We start from the raw sequence: 19,218 nt of genomic DNA, 5'->3' as shown, positions 1-19,218 counted from the left end.
AAGGTTGGGGGATCTTTCCCTAATGAGTCCTCATTTTCTAGAAACATGCATTATACATGTGTGTGGTGTTCTAGGGTCTCCTGACCATAACCCAAGGCATTTGTGTTCTGGGAATACCAGGAAGTCATGCCAGGAGGCAAGGACAGGAAATCATTCACAGACAAGAGAGTCTGCCCATTTGGGCTTTCCCCAAGTGAAGCCTCACACTGTCAGTGATTGGCTAGCACTGTGAATTTACAAACTGCTTATTTTCCCACTCCATACTCATTGTGTCCCCTCATGAACCTGTGCTATTATCCTAGTTTCTGTCCTCAGATTAGTCTATGGAAACCCAGAAGAGTTAAGTTCTAGTTTTGAGTTATACAGCTGGTTCATAGCATGGAAGAACTTGAACTCCTGCCCTCTCTCCAGGATACCACACTCAAGCCTATCTGCTCATGAGCCACATGGTCTCTGTTTCCTTCTACCAAAAGTTGAGATGGCAATATTTCAAAAAAAGGGGGGGGGGGATGACTATTTCTGCTAGCCAGTCTCACAGTTCAAATTAAGTTCCACTAGGTAATCACAAATATATTTGGAGCTGTATATTGCAGAGTCTCCTAGATATATGGTTTCCTGGGAATGCATTTATCATGTTTAATGTCCTAGCTCATTTCTGAGATTGTAGATAAGTCTCTGAAAAATGCTGGTCTAATAAGGAAGAAGCACCAAGCTAAGGCATGCAGATAGAGTGTGGCTCCAAGGCAGGTCACACAAAGGTTTTGATCGGTTTGTGATTTAGCCCATGTTGTATTTTCAAAACAAATTAAAATATTTTCCTCTAGTTTATACCGCTAACACTGTGTGGACTACTTATGTCTGTCTCCTTGCCAGATGGAGCAGTTTGGAAGAAATAAGTGATCTCACATAAGAGCAGGGGAGAGAAAGCAGTGTGCTATCTGTGGTCTGTGGTCAGAGCACTTGGCTCCCATATGTGTTCCTCACAAATGGCTTTTGTCAGAGGACCCATGACAGAGTGCATGCAGCAGGCATCAGGGTGTTGCTACCACCCTGTTCATCTGACTCTTACTGATGTCCCTGACCCAGGGCAAGCAGTTGACATCAAGGTATCCTTAGGATATAGTTTTTAACTCTGTTGTCATGGTTGTGAATCTTGTGCTTTTTCAGAAACTAAATCAGCTTCTTTATACTTAATTTGATTCAAATTGGGTGAAGGGATTCTAGGAATACAGTAAGTAACTACATTTTCAAAGTTTCACTAAGGGCTAGAGAATTTGCTCACTGTTTAAGGGTACTTGTTGCTCTCACAGAGGACACAGATTTGATCCCCAACATTCACAAGATGGTTTACAACCATCTTTAACTCTAGTTCCAAGGGATAGAATGCCCTCTATGACCTCTGCAGACACCAAGCACATTTGTGGTACACATACATACATGCAAACAAAATACTCATACATAAAATGACAAATAAATCTAATTTTAAAAGTTTCACTACATAAAAACAGAATCTCTGGGTTTTTTAAAGTTCCCTCATGGTTGATTTTTATGGCTTAAGTTGGAGTCAACTAACATGTAGTATCAGTCGACATGAAAGCTGAGTTCAGCAACTTGGGAAATCAATCAAGCCATCATGGTTATGTAATAAGGTGTCAATGGCAACTCTAAGGCTTGGGTGTCAATAGCTTTTGTAGACTGACTCCATGGTAGAGGACAACAAAAACTTTATAACCCTCTGAGTCTCTGCCCTAGCCATCTCTTCCTTTTATTCAGTATCCCTTATTAAACCCTAGCCATGAGCCATGATAAAATGAGTCCTATATGTTCCTCTGGTGAATTATAGATTCATTTTAAAATAATTTTTACAGCACATGTGTGTAATATGTGCATGTGTATGTGAGTGCACATGTGTGTGTGTATGTGTGTGTGCATGCTGTGGGATGTTCCATATGTTAAATGTGTTGCTCTGATTGGTTAATAAATAGAACACTGATTGGCCAGTAGCCAGGCAGGAAGTACAGGTGGGACAAGTAGAGAGGAGAATTCTGGGAAGTGAAAGGCTGAGTCAGAGAGACGCTGCCAGCTGCCATCATGAAAAGATATTAAGATACTGGTAAGCCACAAGCCACATGGCAACTTATAGATTAATAGAAATGGGTTAATTTAAGATATAAGAACTAGATAACAAGAAGCCTGCCGTGGCCATACAGTTTGTAAACAATATAAGTCTCTGTGTGTTTATTCAGTTGGGTCTAAGCAGTTGTAGGACTGGTGGGTGAGAGAGATTTGTCCTGACCGTGGGCCAGGCAGGACTGGAAAAAACTCAAGCTACATGTGTGTATGTGCATGTATGCATGTACAAGAAAAGCACCATGTGTGGAGATCAGAGGGAGTTGGTGCTCTCTTTCTACCCTCCAAGTTCCAGGGATAGAACTTAGGTCCTCAGGCTTCGAAACCCACTGATGGATCTTGATAGGTTCTGAGGTTAATGAGGAAAGTAGATTTGCTCCACAACACCTTCCCCAACATGATATTAAGCATGGAATTACTATTGCTTATTCCTCAGATTTTATGGACTTTAGAGACATTGCACACAGGCCAACAATAGTGAGATAAGAGACCACCCCAACAACAGTGGGGACAAGTGACCATCAAAACCATAAATCTTTCCTTGAGTTAATTATCTAGATATTTTCCAGAGTAACAAAAATCTAGCCAGCACAAATTCCACTTAAATATACTCAAGGTGATGCAGAAAGGAGAATGGATAGTCTTAGTTGGACTATGAAAGTGAGTTTAAGCTGTATTTAAGTATTTAGATAGGCAGAAACCATGTTTGGTCCCTGTGATGTGAGCCCTATGTACACTTACTTTATGATATCAGCTATTCTTCCAGGTAGATAGCCAGGACTTGTTGCTCTACTCGTTCTACAGTTCAACAGATGGGTAAGGTGAAGTGAGGAGTGTCCAAACTATAGGGTATCAAAACTCTAGTTCAAACCCAAGCCCATCTAGGTTTTCAAACATGCTGCCTCTAGAGTAGCCATGACTATGCCCTTGAATCCCTGCTCTGGATCAGACACACTGCTGAGTTCTTTTCTGCCATGTCTTTAGAACTCATAATTCTGAAGAAAAAGCAATAGCATTTCTGTCCTCAGAAAGCTCATCCAAGCCCCTTCTTTTTTGTTAGAATTTATTCACAAGGAACAAGTGGGGCAGGGAATATCTGAAACCATGCTGAGCAAGAGTTGAGATGATAATGTAGACAATGCTAAGATATATATATACTCCCAACCATGCCAACTGGCCCACAGGCACTTTCTATTAGATAATGAGCTGGAGAATGACTCACCACCTATCAGCATTAACATGATTTTACCACTATACCTGACATCTAGGGTTCTTTGCTCATTAATGTTGGGGACCCACACTTATCTCCAGGTATGAACATATCTGAGGGCTTCATACCACCACTTCTACCTCTAGCCACTATTTTGCCTATTCCCAGTGTGCCAAGTAAATGCTAGAGGCAGAAATTGTAGCCTAATTACCCTAACTAATGACCTGTCACAGCACAACAAACCATAAAATCTTTACTTAGCAGAGGGTGCCCAGGCAAGCATATTTATTCTTAATTATAACATGTCATAGAGTTAGAAGAACTTAGAATTTGTTTTGCAGTGACTACTAATCCCATCTACACCGTACTTTGTTTGGGGTGAATATTCTTTTTGGACATGCTCCTAAAGGAGCTGACCATTGGTTGTCATCAAATGACCCATCACTAAACAAGAAGGCCCTTGCTACAATCACTGGTTAGGCATATATTTGGAAGATCAAGGGGAGAAATTGGTACCCACAGCAAGCTTGATGTGAAGACCCAAGCATAACTCCATAAGCATTAATTACATAAAAACTGAACATGCCCCTTTTACTTCTCTTGTTCTCATTTTTTTTCAAATGTTCCATTAATAATTATGATTAAGGTAGGTGGTTTCTAAGAATTTTCAGATATTATAATCAATCTTCCAGCTCTGGAAGTGGAAGCATCCATACTTTGTCAATGGAAGCCATCCTGTTGAAAACCTTGCAAAGAGAAATATACCCTAGCTCTGCCCCTCTAGGCATCACCCATTTCTATATGTGCTTCTGGGTCAATAATCCCCCTCTCAAACTTGGTGTTATCTTGCATAAAATCTCTTCTTAGTGTCTTTTACACTAACATTTGTGGTTTTTCAGCCTGGCCCTACCTGAAATGGTCCTGATACCCAGATAGACATGTGTAAGAAATGGATACCACTCTTAGCTTTGAGTATCACCGAAACCAATCCCTAACACAAACCAGGAGTTCTGGGGATGAGGAGTGTGTCAGCAGTTTAAAGCCCCTGACAAAAGGTGAAGGTGACTACAGTGTCCTCTACAGAGTGTAGGGAGGGTCACCTTATTCTGAGTATCAGAAGTCCTCCTGCAAGGGCTACCTGGCCCCACAAGAAATAGGATGTCAACTAGAAGCTAGCCAGTACACATCTGTCACCAGAGCTTCCAGCAAGATGAAAACTGACAGCCATCAGACATATTTCTTTTGGCCCACACAAAGCTTTTAAAATTCATATTGGTTGCCAATATTTAAAAATTCAGAGTTCACACAAAAATTCTGGCTTACAGCTTCTTTTCTTTTCTTTTTCTGTCTAAATTTTCCTGCCACTCAACAATTGCTCATGGGACACTAGATAGTATGCTTTAGAGGCAGCAGGTGCTCCATTCTCCAGCATCCACTCTCTATTTTGCTATAATTAGTCTTTGTGACTTCTTCTGTAACCTCTAGACATCTCGGTGTAAATATTGCTCATGTAACAAATGGTTTTCCGGGGACTCTGCTCAGCAGAAGATGTATAATACAGGAAAGGGAGGGAGAAAAATCTGAAAAATCTTAGTGACAGTGCTTCAGGGCTATGACAGACAGTGTGCTTCTGGGAATTCAGAGTGAGAGAAGGGCCATTTGCTTAGTAATTACATCGACAGCATACTGAGTGGTCGCTCTGTCCCAAGCCTTTTGCCTAAGGAGACAGAGATGACTTTGCAGGAGGGCTTCATTGGATTAAACACTCAAGAATCGGAAAACTATCAGATGGAAAACATTTCAGACAGAGTTGTATGAACAAAGCCTTATATACAGGTGGAGTGAGTGCAGATATGAAAACCACGGTGTGGATTTTGTGCAGCCTGTGTTACACAAGAGACCAGGATAGGACAAGGGGCTGTGTACTCAGAGGATAACAAGGGTCAGAGTTCTATCCTAGGCCAACAGAACAGCATCTAATATCTTTTTTAATACCTAAAACATTTGGATGATGCTAATCATGGCATATATTTAAAGTGTATGATAAAAAGACTCTATATAGCTTGGATAATGATAGTTACAATCAAATTGACTAATGCATATATGACTACATATGTTCAAACTTAGGTTCCCAGAATGTGCATATTCAATGGTCTATCTCCCACCTCTGGCCATGACCATTCCACTTTTTGAGCTATGGATTTAATATGCTTAGTTTTATTGATGAGTCAGCTCTTATAGTTTTTTTTTTATTTTGATGATGTACTTATTTCACTTAGCATAGCATAATCAAATCTTGTAATTCCTTTTATAGTTGAGTAACATTCCAATGTATATACTCACAAACAGAAATACTCTCCACATGAATTTAATACACTTGATTTACCCAAACATTATAGCCTAAAACACTTATATTATCCTACATCAGGGAAAAGTCATCTAACAAAGCATGCTTTTCAATAAAGGGGTGAGTAACAGCAGTTACTTCCCTTTGTGACAGTGTGGTTGACTGGACTGCATCTCACTGCCACTGCCCGGCATGGTGAGGGAACACAACGCCACACCTGAGCAACCTGGAAAAAGCTTAAAATTCAAAGTACAATTTCTACAGAATACTCTTGCACCATTGTAAAGTCAACAACATTGTAAATCAGGGATAACATTATAATAAATCAGGGGCAGACTGCATGATGGTCAATATCAATTCTCAACTTGATGAGATCTGAAATTGCCTGGGAAAGGAGACTTTGTGATGTATTGTCTAGATTAGGCTGGCCAGTGGGCATGCCTGTGAGGAATTGTCTTAAGTTAATGGAGGTGGGAAGACCCTCTGTAAAGGAGGGTGACACTGTTTGCCCAGGAATGGGTTCTAAATTGCATAAAAGGAAGCTAGCCTAGCCTGAGTTTTTTTGCTCTTTTTCTTGACAGTAGAAGCAATGTGGCCATCTGCTTCAAACTTCTGCCATTGTGACTTCCCCAAGACGATAATCCATAGACTCACACTGTGAGCTGACATGGACCCTCCTTTCTCTAAGTCTTTTTGTTCAGGGTGCTTTAAAGCAGCAACAGTAAAGTAACTAAGTCCAAGTCCAACATAACGAATAAGAAAAGTATGGTGCCAAAAACCCTGGCAATGCATTTGAAACAATGTGGTCCATTTCCCTTTATTATGAGCTGATAGTACATCTCCCTCCCTGGTCCAAGAAGTGGCTTGCATCTCTGAATTTACACCATTCTGCTCAAAGCTGTTCTCAAATACCTTTTATGAATACATGTTTTCATCATTGCTCCTTCCAGAAACTTCCACTTTTTTTCTTATTTGTGAAACTCATGCTAATATGCAAAGAGGTCCTGGAGATGGTCTGGGGCCACTTTGCCATGCAGATTACTTAGGAGAGGCAATGTGAGAGCCCTCTGGGAAATTCTCACATGTAACTAAATCAGAAAGTAATATCCTGTTTTGTCTGCACTCTGCACTGGTCCCTGTACATCCCGTGGAGAAATCCTGGAGTTTCTCTCCACTGGCTGAAAGATCAACAAACTCTTGGCTCCTAGCCCTACCCTAGAGCCACCCAGGGAATTACCCTGAAAACAAATGTCATCAAAACTGAACCAAAGCTAAGGAAACAAAGCCTTAAAGGTCTCAGCAGCAGCAGCAGCAACAGATTGAGAATCCTGGAGCAAAAATTTCCATGTTTGCATGTAGAACAAGCACTTATACCAAAGGTCATTAACCCTTTTAATGAAGTCCCTGTTTTATCTTCAAATAATTTCAGGAATTCAGAATAACAGATGATCACCATTAAGCACCTGAGGGAAATATAATGATAAAAGCACACCAGCAATTACAAAATGGCTTTGGGAGGAATTTTAATTCTCTTCATCATAATAGTACCATTATTTGCCCACTGGAAATGATCAATGAACATACCAAGCCAGCCCCCCTCTCCATTTCTGCTTGGTCTAAAGTGTAAGAACCCTGACTTGGTAAGCAGAGGCCTTTGAGAATTTTCTTTCTCACACTCTCTCCCCAACAGGAGTCCTCCCCCAAGCAGACTAAAGATCTCTGTGACTCAGGACGCAGTGCACTCTGTTTCTTTTCAGTTTGTGCTCTGTTTTTCCAAAGAACAAAAACCACAGTGGAATCTGTAGAAAGGGGTTGAGGCTTGGTCAGAGTCCTGTAAAACTGCTTTCTGTCAGCCTGCCTGCCTGCCTCTGCTGGCAGCAGCCACTGTCTCCTCACAGGCTACATTCGGGAATGCGCTGTTCTATTACACATACCAACAATGAACAATTATCTTTAGGGTACCTGGGTCCATCTCAGGACTTAAAGTGAGTTCTGCAGTTTCCATGCTGAGATATCATACTCCATAAAAGATCAGAGTTATCTAAATTTAATACAAGATGAGACATAGAACATGGTTACAAAGAAGATGTCCCCAGGACATCAAAATCTCTAGTTCAATGCAGAATCTACCCTTACATTGTGTTTATCATAGACATCACATCAAGTAATATGCATCACATCATGTAATATGGGACAAAAATGTAAAATGTGGCTACCAAATGATAAGAGGTATGTAGTTAACATGTCTTTAAGTTTATTCAAGAGCTATGAAGGCTCAAGATCCTAAATGAGTTCAAGTCCATACAAAGCACAACATCATAATTCAGAGAAAGAGATGAGGTCTTCCCACCAGGTGAGTTCATAAAGCTGTGCTAGAGTATAGCCTTGCAAGACAGGAAAGGCTAAGCAATTCTTTAGAGCTGATATCCACAACCATGTTAGGATTCCAGTCCATAATTTACAATTATAGAAAAAGAGTCTTGCGGTTTTCACTTAATCAGGGAAAACTTTTCAGTGAAGGGCTGAAAGACTCTTTGAAGGAAGGTGAAAGGCTTAACAATATTACCAGGCAACATTATTAACACAATTCTGGATTGATGACAAGTTCCAAGGACCCAGGTTCTAGTAAATATGAATAAACTACTTTTTATATTATAGGCTCACTCATAGTTCCCATCATGTATTGAGATTCTAACCTCTGTACATTGTTTGCATGTGTATTTAGATATCAGACCTTCAAAGATAAAATTGTGTTGCAATGAAGACATTACGGTTGACTATAATCCATTATAACATATCTTTACAGGAAGAAGAAATGTGAACATAGATAATGCAAAGACTGAGAAAGATGAAGTCTATCTTCAGGTGATGATCTTAAGAGAAACCTACCCTGCCAACACTTTGGTCTTGGATTGATAGCCTCGGGAACCGTAAGAAAACACATTTCTGTTGTATAAGTCAGTAAGTCTAAGACACTAGGTTACAGCAATGCTAGAGTCAGTAGACTCCCTACATATCACAGTTTCCTAGTCTCTGGCTCAGCACAACTAAGGAAGCATTTGTTACAACTTTGTGCATTTTATAGCTAACCCTCTGCCTCATCATTCCCCGTCTTTCCCTTTGCCACCCCACCAGCATCCATCTCTGCTTGTTCTTTTCATACTTAGCATTCATACTTGAACCTGCTCAGAGAGTTCTGCTCTCACAAGAAGGTCCTTGACCTGAGATATTTGCTGTTTTCTCCTCCACCTGGAATGTCCTTGTGTCTTTGTATTTATAGCATTCTTTATGATCTTCAAAAGCTTGGTTCAAAGGGCATATTCTGGGTAGGCTGCCCAGGATTGCTATGCCTAATTCTTATATGTTCTGAACATGACTATCACTGCTTATATGGCCCTATCTAACCTCCAAAACAGCAAGTTCTTTTGTGGACAGTGCCTGACACACCTAACAAAAATTCTGGCATACACCAAGTACTCAATAAATTTATATTAAATGCAATCAAATAAATTCACATTTCAAGAACATTTCATGGGCAGCAAACTCTAAACTAGGAAAGAACACGCAGTAGACATTTTTGGCTGGAATTATATTGACAGAGCATTTAACTCCTTCCTAAATACTTTTGCTATCATCAAATACACACAAACATGTTTATATTTACATCTGTCCATTATGGATTGAAATGACTTTAATTTTATTTGAAAAGGAAGCAAATGTGTCACAAGGCACATCACTGGTGAAGTGGGATGTGTGACTAGTCAAGTAGGGACAAAAAGGCTGTCACTGCACAGCTCCACCAGGATGCTTCCACTTAACCAAGCTGTCATCATTTCCTTAGCCCTATAGTAAATGCCAGCTTCTCCAGGAGGCCTCTTCCAATTGTCCCAATCTGTGCTAATATCTCTCTTCTCTTGAGTTCCAGTAAGCTCAATGGAGGTTAAACTGGCTCTTGGCTCTCAGCCTTCCTTTCTCATGTAATGCTTCATAACACTCTTTTTGGGAATGAAGAAGCAGTAGAGAAGACATAGGTCCTAATCCCAGCTTTTCACACATATATACTAAGAATGGACTGGACAGGTACTACCAAAGGTATAGAAATTGCTGGGACACTTTCAAAATGGCTTCTATCCCTAGGGCTGTCGACAAGAGATTCAGTACAAGCAGAAGGAACTGTACCTTGGGATGTGGTAGGTGAGTCCTTTAGTAGATTGTTTTCATGACCAGATAAGTGCTCTGGTTACAAGTATGATAAAAATATGGGTTCATCATCTCTTTCAGAAAGAGAGCAGATCACATAACACCAGTCAACAATGTTGCTCTTCATACCTAGGGATCATTCGATATTAACCCAGGCCTATATCTGACACAAGAGGAGGAGAGGTATAGAGGTCATGCTTTGACATTCTTTTCACCATCCTGGGCTGACTCACATGTCACTTGTATTATTATACCCATCAGGGCCCTGGCAACCCAAGGCTACATTGTGGCAGCTACTGGTGTTATGTGGCTTATTAATGACCAGGAAGATTTATGTGAGAAAATGTAGTGCATGGTCATGCTGTCCTTGCCTGAAGGCATGAAGGAAGAGTATTTGGAGGGAGAAAGGCAAATTGGAAAGTAGTGGCATGAGAATAATTTTAATAGTCTTTTTCATAGGCAAAGAACAGCTGGCATTAGGTTGTTCTGTCCTTTATGATGAAGTTGGAATTTCTGGTAAAATCATGTCATTCTGGTAAGAAAGACTACAAGGAACAAGAACTGTCTTTGATGGGGTTATCCTTGAAATCAACCAATTGGAACTCTGAGCCTGGAAGCAAAAAGAGAGCTGACTAGACTCTATTTGTTGGTATTAAAAACAGATTTAAATAATCTAGGGAAAAGAAATATAAGTATGGAAAAGAACATAATAAAGTCATTATATTTTACAAATCAGTTGGTGCCACTGTAGTGCCCACTTTAGTGCCCACTGAGACAAGGGCTTTGAAAATCTCATTTGCATCTCTGGGTTAAACTTTCCTGCAAACTCTCTAAATCACCAAAGCTGTTTTAAACCTGGCAAGAAGATATAAGGAACACTTAAGGGTATTATCAGAACTCTCTAGAGGAAGGTGGCACCATGGGAATAAAAAAAATCCAAAGATTTAAACATTAGAAAATTGATATTTAAAATGACTGAACTACAACAAAGAAATGAAAAAAAATCTCACAGATAAAGTGGAGGGGGTTTAAAGATAGAGGGTGTCCCAGAGATGGAAACATGAGCTGTGCTGTAGATTAACTGGACATTTTGGCAAATGAGACACCACCAAGAGAAGAAGGGAACAGATTTCCTATCCTTTTAAGTAGCCAGATTACAACATCAAAGATATATTACAGACAACAAAGCTCATAAATGTGGCTAATACTTGGAAGAAAAGTATACACAATCAACCAAAATTAACAGAAGCAGATGTTCCATCTTAACTTTTAGAAAGAGTATCCAAGGCTTTGGCCAGCCTGGGAAGACCAGGAGATGTTTAGACCATTGGATCACGAAATCCAGAGCCATATTCAACAAGATTATCTCAGCCATCCTCCATTCAAAGCATCCAATGTAGACCAGATATCTACTACAGTGAATCCAAACCCCATGGCATTCATCTCTTCATCTAGAACCAGCTCTTCCTCCAGACAGGTAAGGGTTTACCCTATTGTTCACAGCTCTGCTAATTTCTCTGAACCAGCCTCATTCACAAGTTTGATGGAGCATGAATGGAGTTTGGTAAAGTAGATAGTAACATACTCTGGGATATGTATGTCCTTCAATTCTGCCTCCCAGACATGAAATAGGATCAGTTACTTACCCTAGGCTTCATTCTTATATCTTAATATCTAAGCAGGTACAGGAGTGAGAAATTGATTCATGGAGCAAGTTCAAAAGCAGAATCTCTCATTCTCACCCTACTGCAATAAGCCTATATAAAGCCCCTCAAATTACTTCCTACACAGGAAATGCTCTGGTACATTCCATCTGATGAGTCCTTTTTTTTTTTTTTTTTTTTTTTTGAGAAACCCTTGGTACCCTCGTCCCACCACCAAATGTCATCTGTAGCACCTGAAAAGTAGTACTAAAAACCTTGGTGATGAATCCATGCTTGGGTGAGCCTTCTTACAGAAATGAAAGATGTTGTTTTCTAGGGTCACTTGAATGTTTCATGTTTCAGTTGGATTGCTTGATTTACGTGACTGTAAATTTGTTCAAATGGAAGCTTACTAGAAGCATAGATCTTAGCCTTGATATTTCTGAGACTGGAGATGACTAAATTAGGAATGAATGAATAAATTTTATTTTCTTTAGGTAATGGAAAGTAATGTATTAATCCAATTAATTATCAGTCTCCTCTAATATAATGAGGACATCATTTTGCATGAGCATTTATGTAGCAAAGACAGTATTTGCCCAGAACCACATTTTCTGTGGGTATATAGAAATATGAGTAGATGGAAGTTTACATACATAGATGTTCATTAATTTTAAATAAATAACTATTAATTTTATATATCTTCTCTTCATGAAATCTTGGGTGAAGAGCAACCAACAGCCAGTAATTCCTTAACAACATCTGAACACAGTCAACTGTGGGCCCTTAAACACTATGGAATGAAAAATATGAATGAAATTCCCAATAAAGCTTTTAAAATTGCTCTTGCTTTTTATTTCTAATTTCATATTAATCATAATCATTGATCATTAATCTTTTTTCTTTTATTGAAATTGATATTTTTCATACAATATGTTCTGATTATGGTGTCCCCCCCCACATTCCTCCAAGTTCCTTTCCACTTTCCTTCTGGATACACACCCTTTTTGCCTCTCATTAGAAAACAAGCAAGTATTCACAGAATAATAATAAAATAAGATTAAGTTAAAAAACACACAAATCAGAATACAACAAAACAATCAAGCAAGAAAAAAGAGCCAATGAAAAAGCACAAGAAATGCTTATAGATGCAGAGATATACACATTCACATTCAGGACTCCCATAAAAAAACCTAAAACCAGCAGCCAATATATGCAAAGGACCTGTAAGGGGGGAAAACCCTACCCTGACTTAACATTATGAGACAAGGAGTCATGGCACTGACCTAGGTCCTCTGCATATATGTGGCAGTTTATGTAGCTTGGTCTATATGTGGGACTCCCAGCAATGGGAGCATGAGCTGTCCCTGGTTCTTTGACTGGCCTCGTGGGAATCTATTCCTCAAGCTGGATTGCCTTGCCTGGCCGGAATACAGGGAGGTGCTTGGTATTATGGAAGCTTGATATGCTTTGCTGATGCCCATGGGAAGCCTGCCCTTTTCTGAGCAAATTTGGAGGGAGGTTTAGGGGGATGGAGGAGAGGTAGAGGAGAGAGTGAGAGGAGAGAAGGAAGGGAGGCTGCAGACAGAATATAAAATGAATATATATATTTTTTAAAAAAGAGTGGTTTGTTTCCCCAGTGAGACTCCCTTGGAGAAGACTACTTTTTCATTTGCCAGTGGCTATCAACTGGAAATAGCTTCTGGGTTAGGAATGGGGGCAAGTGTCCACTTCTCCTTTCAGCTCTAGGACCCCATCTGGTGCAGACCTGTGCAGGTCTTGTGCATGCTGCCTCAGTCTCTGTGAGCTCACTTGTATCAGTCCTTGCGTGTCTAGAAGGCCTTGATTTCTTGGCGTCCTCCATCTCCTCTGGCTCTTACACTCTTTCTACCTTTTCTTCCAGAGCGTTCCCTGAGCCCCGAGTGGAGGGCTTTGATGGAGACCTCCCTTTTAGGGTTGAGTGTTTCATAGTCTCTCACTCTGCATATTGGTTTGACCATGAGTCTCTGTATCTGTTCTCACTGCTGCAGGAGGAAGCTTCTCTGATGATGGCTCAGGAAAGCATGGATCTGTGAGTGTAACAAAATGTCAATAGGAGTCATTTTATTGCCATATTCCTTTAGCAGAACAGTGGGAATTGGCTTTCCCTTAGGTCCCTGGCCTATCTAGTCTCAGGTTCTTGATCACACAAGCAGTGTTGTATATGGGTTACATGTCATGGAGTGGACCCTAACTCAAATCAGATATTGGTTGGTTACTTCCATAAGCTTTGAGCCACTATTGCCCCAGCATATCTTGCAGGTAGGTCACTCTTATAGACTGAAGGGTTTGTAGCTGAGTTGGTGTTTACTTTTCTTCTTTTGTAGCATGCAGAATACCTTCTAGTACCATGAATACAAGTCTATAGGGATGAAGGGTCTAGGTAGGCACCAGCTCAACTTCTTCATGTTCAATGAGTGAAACTAGGGAGAAAAATCATCCTGGAATGGAACTAGAAAAAAATCACCTTGAATGAGGTAGCTCAGGCCCAGAAAGACAAATATGGTATGTATTTACTTCTATGTGAATGTTGGCTGTTAAGTCATTGATAAGCAAGCTACAATCTATAGAACCACAGAGGTTAGGTAGAGAGTAAGGAACTGGGGGAGGAAGGATGGTGCTCCCTAGGAAGAGGAAAGAGATAGCTGTGGATGGACAGTAGGGGAGGCTGGAATAGGAAGATCAAACAGGGAGGAAGAGGAAAGAATGAAGAACAGAATGCAGGGAAGGACAGCTAAAACAGCCATTTGAGGGTTCACATGGAAGCAAAACACAGTAGAAGCTGCCTATAATGGTGGAGACAGAGCCACAGCTGGACATCTCTAGTTGCCAAATGAAGCTTCTTGTTCCAGGAATAGGTTACGACTAATCCAGTTGTTGGCCAAAGGGATACCATTGGAATCCTCAAACAACTCAGGCTATTGCCAAGGCTATTGGTGACTCTTCACAAACTGGCAGTAAGGCCCTAGTGCCAAAGACCACACCTGCATAAAATCATTTCCTAAGTTATAAGCTAACTATTCTGAAATACAGCACCAGCGTTTCCTGCTTGATTCACGGTCAAGACCAGAATCCCTTCTGTTTTCGAGTCCTAATCTGTGCTGCTGAGAGTGCCTGGTGTGCAACACTACAGGTCTATTTTAAGACTGCTGAGTATCAGAACAGTAATTATAAGTGCTAAAATTAAATTAACATTGGCACTGGGCACTGGGTGTTGGACACTGTGATCCATTTTACATACATTAGTTTTGTGGGCTCTGAGAGATTAGTTCTTTTTTCTCCTTTTTAATCATTAAGGCCCAAGAAACCTGCATTAATGACTAGTGAATAAATAGCTGTGCTTTCGGCTGCCCTCTTACCCCACACTGTTCTCTCTCTTTCTTTTTAGCTCTTACTAGGTTCTACTCACCTCAGTAAGGACAAAATACACATTCACAAAACACAGTGTCTTGAGCATAAAAAAATAAATGTTATATAGCCTCACCTTGTAAGGGTAGACTCTTTGAGCCTAATTATGTAAGAGCACTTATGGCCCTGGGCCAAGCCAGTTCTTCTCCTTTGCTTCAACTGCATTATGACCCATGGTTCATACTCACTGATCAAGATGGATGGAACTTACTTCAACAATATTTTAACTCAAACTTGGGTCCTTAATATGGATCACCAGCTTCACTAATCCCACTAGCTATACCTCTAAGGGAATATCCAAACCCTATTTCTAAGGATATCTGCCAGTCTACAGCCACCATTGGTTAATCCTGGAAAAAAATATTTTTAAAAAAAAGATTAATGGCATCATATATTTTTATGTGTGGCAAATTTCAACATTACATTCTCACCTAATCTTGTTCCAAGTAAGAAGTTCCAGTTGAATGAATACATTTCCAGTTTCCATCTAAGAAAAGTCTGAGGAAACCCTGGAAACTTTCCTCTCTCTTTCTTTCAGCATTAGGTGCTTTATACCCAGGAGACACTACTGATTAAACCGACTAGCTATTGGGTATTCACACTTTCGTCATTGATTATAAGATCTCCGGTCATATTAGGTTCCAGAATTTACATCGAGAGTCCGTTCACTTTTAAACAAAGAAGTAGAAAAGCCACTGGTCCTTTCAAAGTCATTTTGAGATTTTGATGGATATTTGTTCTTCTCTAAGAGTCAACTCCCAGCAGTGACAAAGACCACAAATTCACATCCTATCACTTTCCCAAACAAAATGAATTCTTAGCCTACAAGCTTGTGGACAACAAAGAGACCAAAGCAGAGCATCTTTAAAAGATAGGTTTTTTTGAAGGGAGCTAGAATTCCAGCACCGTCAAATGATTTGTTTGTAGTTGTGAATAATTGCCTGTTACAGGAAGGGACTGAACACATACTGCCATGCTTTGGAAACACACGGCAATGCCTGCTTTTCTCAACAAGCTTGACCTTACAGATCAAACCCAGTCCTTTCAGCCTTGATTAGTTCTTTCTTACACTCATTATAAGAATATCCAGGTGCAACTGCAGACAGAAGCTGAATCTCTGGGTCCAGATATTTACCCTCTTTGCCGATGTTGGAGAGAACTGAGCAGTGAGGAGAGACTGCTGCCAATGCCCAGCTATGAGTGCTGCGGCCATGGGGGAACAACTGGAGAAAAGCCTGACTCTCCCAGTGCTTCTGTGACACTGGTGGAAAACCCCCATTGCTTCTTTCTCCTTCTCCTAACTGAAATCTGTCTATCTTCATGCACTACACAAGCCCTCAAACAACCAACAAGATGGAACAGAAATAAGAAATATGGTGAATGTGCAGGAATCTGGAAATTTTATAAAGTTCTTAAAAAAAAACACTTCAACTTTCATTGGGTTTGGGTTTTAGGTTTTGTGTGGTGGTGACTGATGCTAGAGCCTTATGCACACTAAATAAGCATTCTGCTACATGCCAGCCCTCAACATTCATTTTGAAATAAATGATGTTCAGTAATTCTTCTCTGATGTGTGTGTGTGTGTGTGTGTGTGTGTGTGTGTGTGTAAGTATGTGCAAATGTATGTAGACACACTCATCTATGAATCTGGAGACCAGAGGCTGATTTCAGGTACTTTCCTGAATAGCACTCCACTTTATGTATTGAAATAAGACATCTCACTGAACCTGGAGCTTGCCAGTGAGGCTAGGCCACCTGGCTAGTGAACCCCTAGACTTGACCTGTCTCCACCCCCCAGTCTTGGGGTTTATAGGCATACACCTCTAGTTCTGGCATTTGTGTGGACATTGAGGATTGAAACTCAAGTCTTTGTGCTTGAACTTTTTCCACTGAGCCACCTCCCCAACCCTCAGATCACTTTTAGATGCTAAAATTCAAATCCAGCTAACATAAGTGGCTACTGGGAGGCAATTTTCCACAGGTTTCTTTTGTGTCTGCACATTTTGGAAGAAGAGGCACTCACTACCCATCACTGTGAAATACCCTTTAAAGTCCTATGAAACAACCTTGGAAACACGTTGCCCTCCAAAGGGATGTTAGGCACAATCACTGCTACATCAATACCAGGTGGGAAAGGCAGCGTCCCTGTAATTCCAGCTTTAAAAGGCAGAGGCAGGGAACCACCCCACCACCACCACCCAGAGTTGGCTAGCTAGACTATCCCTATAGGTCTGGTTGAAAGGGTCACTTTCTCCAATGGTGTTGCTACTGATAAGTTGCCCTCGACCCAGTGAATGACCTCTCATGATGTATGCTCAAGTAAGAAAAACTAATTAAACCCAGTGGGCCACACACAAAACAGACATGCAAACATGAAAGGGCCTTATTGGGAAGAACGGTTCTCCTGAGAGAGGAATGGGGATAAGAGGAAAGGATGGGAATAAAATAATTAAAATTTATTACCTAAATTATGAAACTCAAATAGAAAAATATTTTAGAAAAAGAAAGACCCTCCTTCAATGAGCAAGGTAGAAGGGCAATTAAGGATGAATTCTGCCACCAACCTCTAATCTCTGCATCATCTAATGCATACCTATAACACACACACACATGTGCACAAATACATGCACACATTCATGCACACCACACACATAAATGAAAATAAATAAAAATATAAGGTATGTGGGTATGCATACAGAGCAGATTAAGGTGCTGGGTCATCCTTATTTCTATTGGATATATCTATCCAATGGGGTTAGAGGACTCTAGTACAACAAAGACATTATTTGGGGCTCACTTGGAAAAAGTTTCTATGACGATTCTCTCTGGAGACAGTCAGAAAAGTTATCTGGGCGGAGTGGGTTGTCTTGTAATAAACCCACATGTGCTAATCTGCCCTCCTCCCTACTTTTGCTCTAACTCTTAGCTGTCACAATGAAAAATTGAGCAGGGTCACCAAGTTCAAGACTGTCCCTCTGCATGGCATTCTCTCTGTGAAGAGGGCTTCCTGCTGCAGGGGAGAAGTGAGTCCTGGGGAGAACAGCTGTTCCTTTCACTGCCCCGCCACACGTTGGAGATGAACACACAGGGCGGACACAACATCTTATTCTATTTTCTGATGTGCCTGGCACAAATGCCAAAGACAGCTCCAAGCAAATTGCTCTCCAGGCTCCAATGAACTAGAACTTCTTCATTTAAGTCGTGCATAGCCTGGATTTTTTTTTTTTTTTTAAGAAGAGAAAGATGACTTTATGTGGTAGTTGCTAAGCAGCCAGGCTCTCTTGGGGGAACTCAAACATACAGCAGTTTGCAGAATCTCAGTGGGAAGCTGCACAGCCCTCTTTAAAACACTCTCCTCATGTGACCCTTCCCATCTTCAGCTGCAGCAGCCAGCCGCCTTTTCTCCTTGTTTGTTTTTAACCACCCTCCATTCCTACACCTCATTAACTAGTGATGGACTGGAACAGGATTTGTGTTGCTCAGAGAGCCTGCCTCATTGAAAGCCCCCAAGGCAGCCTCATTTGAACATAACAGTGAAAGTAAGAATTCATAGCTTTTCATTTATTGCTTTATATGTATGTGGGAAAAATGTAAACTACAGAGAAGTACAAGGTAATAAAATTTTTTAAAATGTAATTTCATGACAGAGCAGTCAATGGTGATTTTAGTGCTGTTTCTGTCTATAAAGACACATAACAAAAGTGTGATGGTACCCATCTAGAAATTAGTAGGTACTTCATTTCAATAAGCAATTTTAGTGCTGGTAAGAACATAATTTCATGTCAGTTTTACAATGAATCTCTTCACAATGTAGAATTTCCCTACTTGAGCAATATTTTGTCACATATATGGGCATACACCATTTTCTCTATGTTTTTAACTTTTCACTAACTTTTTGCTGAACAATCCTTTAGAGAAAGCCTTTACATGGTGTTTTGTCAATTATAATCTCAGTTGAGGTGCTTTCAAAACCATCGGCAATGGTATCATCCGTTATACTAATTTTTAACTGTATTAGCATATTAATTACCTTTAGATGTCATTTTTGACATTTTAATCTGTAAAAAATATAATCTGTTGTTAAATATACATTATTTCAATGTAATATTATACCCTTTCCTTACATTTAGAGCCTATATAGCTTTATTCTCTTGTGGAATGCAAACCAATGATCTTACTGGGTTTTATTTTTTTCACCTAGAGAGGGGAATGCACAAAGGCATGAATACCAGTAGATAAGA

This window comes from Onychomys torridus, chromosome 7, assembly GCF_903995425.1.
Source record: "Onychomys torridus chromosome 7, mOncTor1.1, whole genome shotgun sequence".
NCBI lineage: Eukaryota > Metazoa > Chordata > Mammalia > Rodentia > Cricetidae > Onychomys > Onychomys torridus.
The sequence above is the reverse complement of the archived record's forward strand: the minus strand, read 5'-3'. Positions refer to the sequence as shown.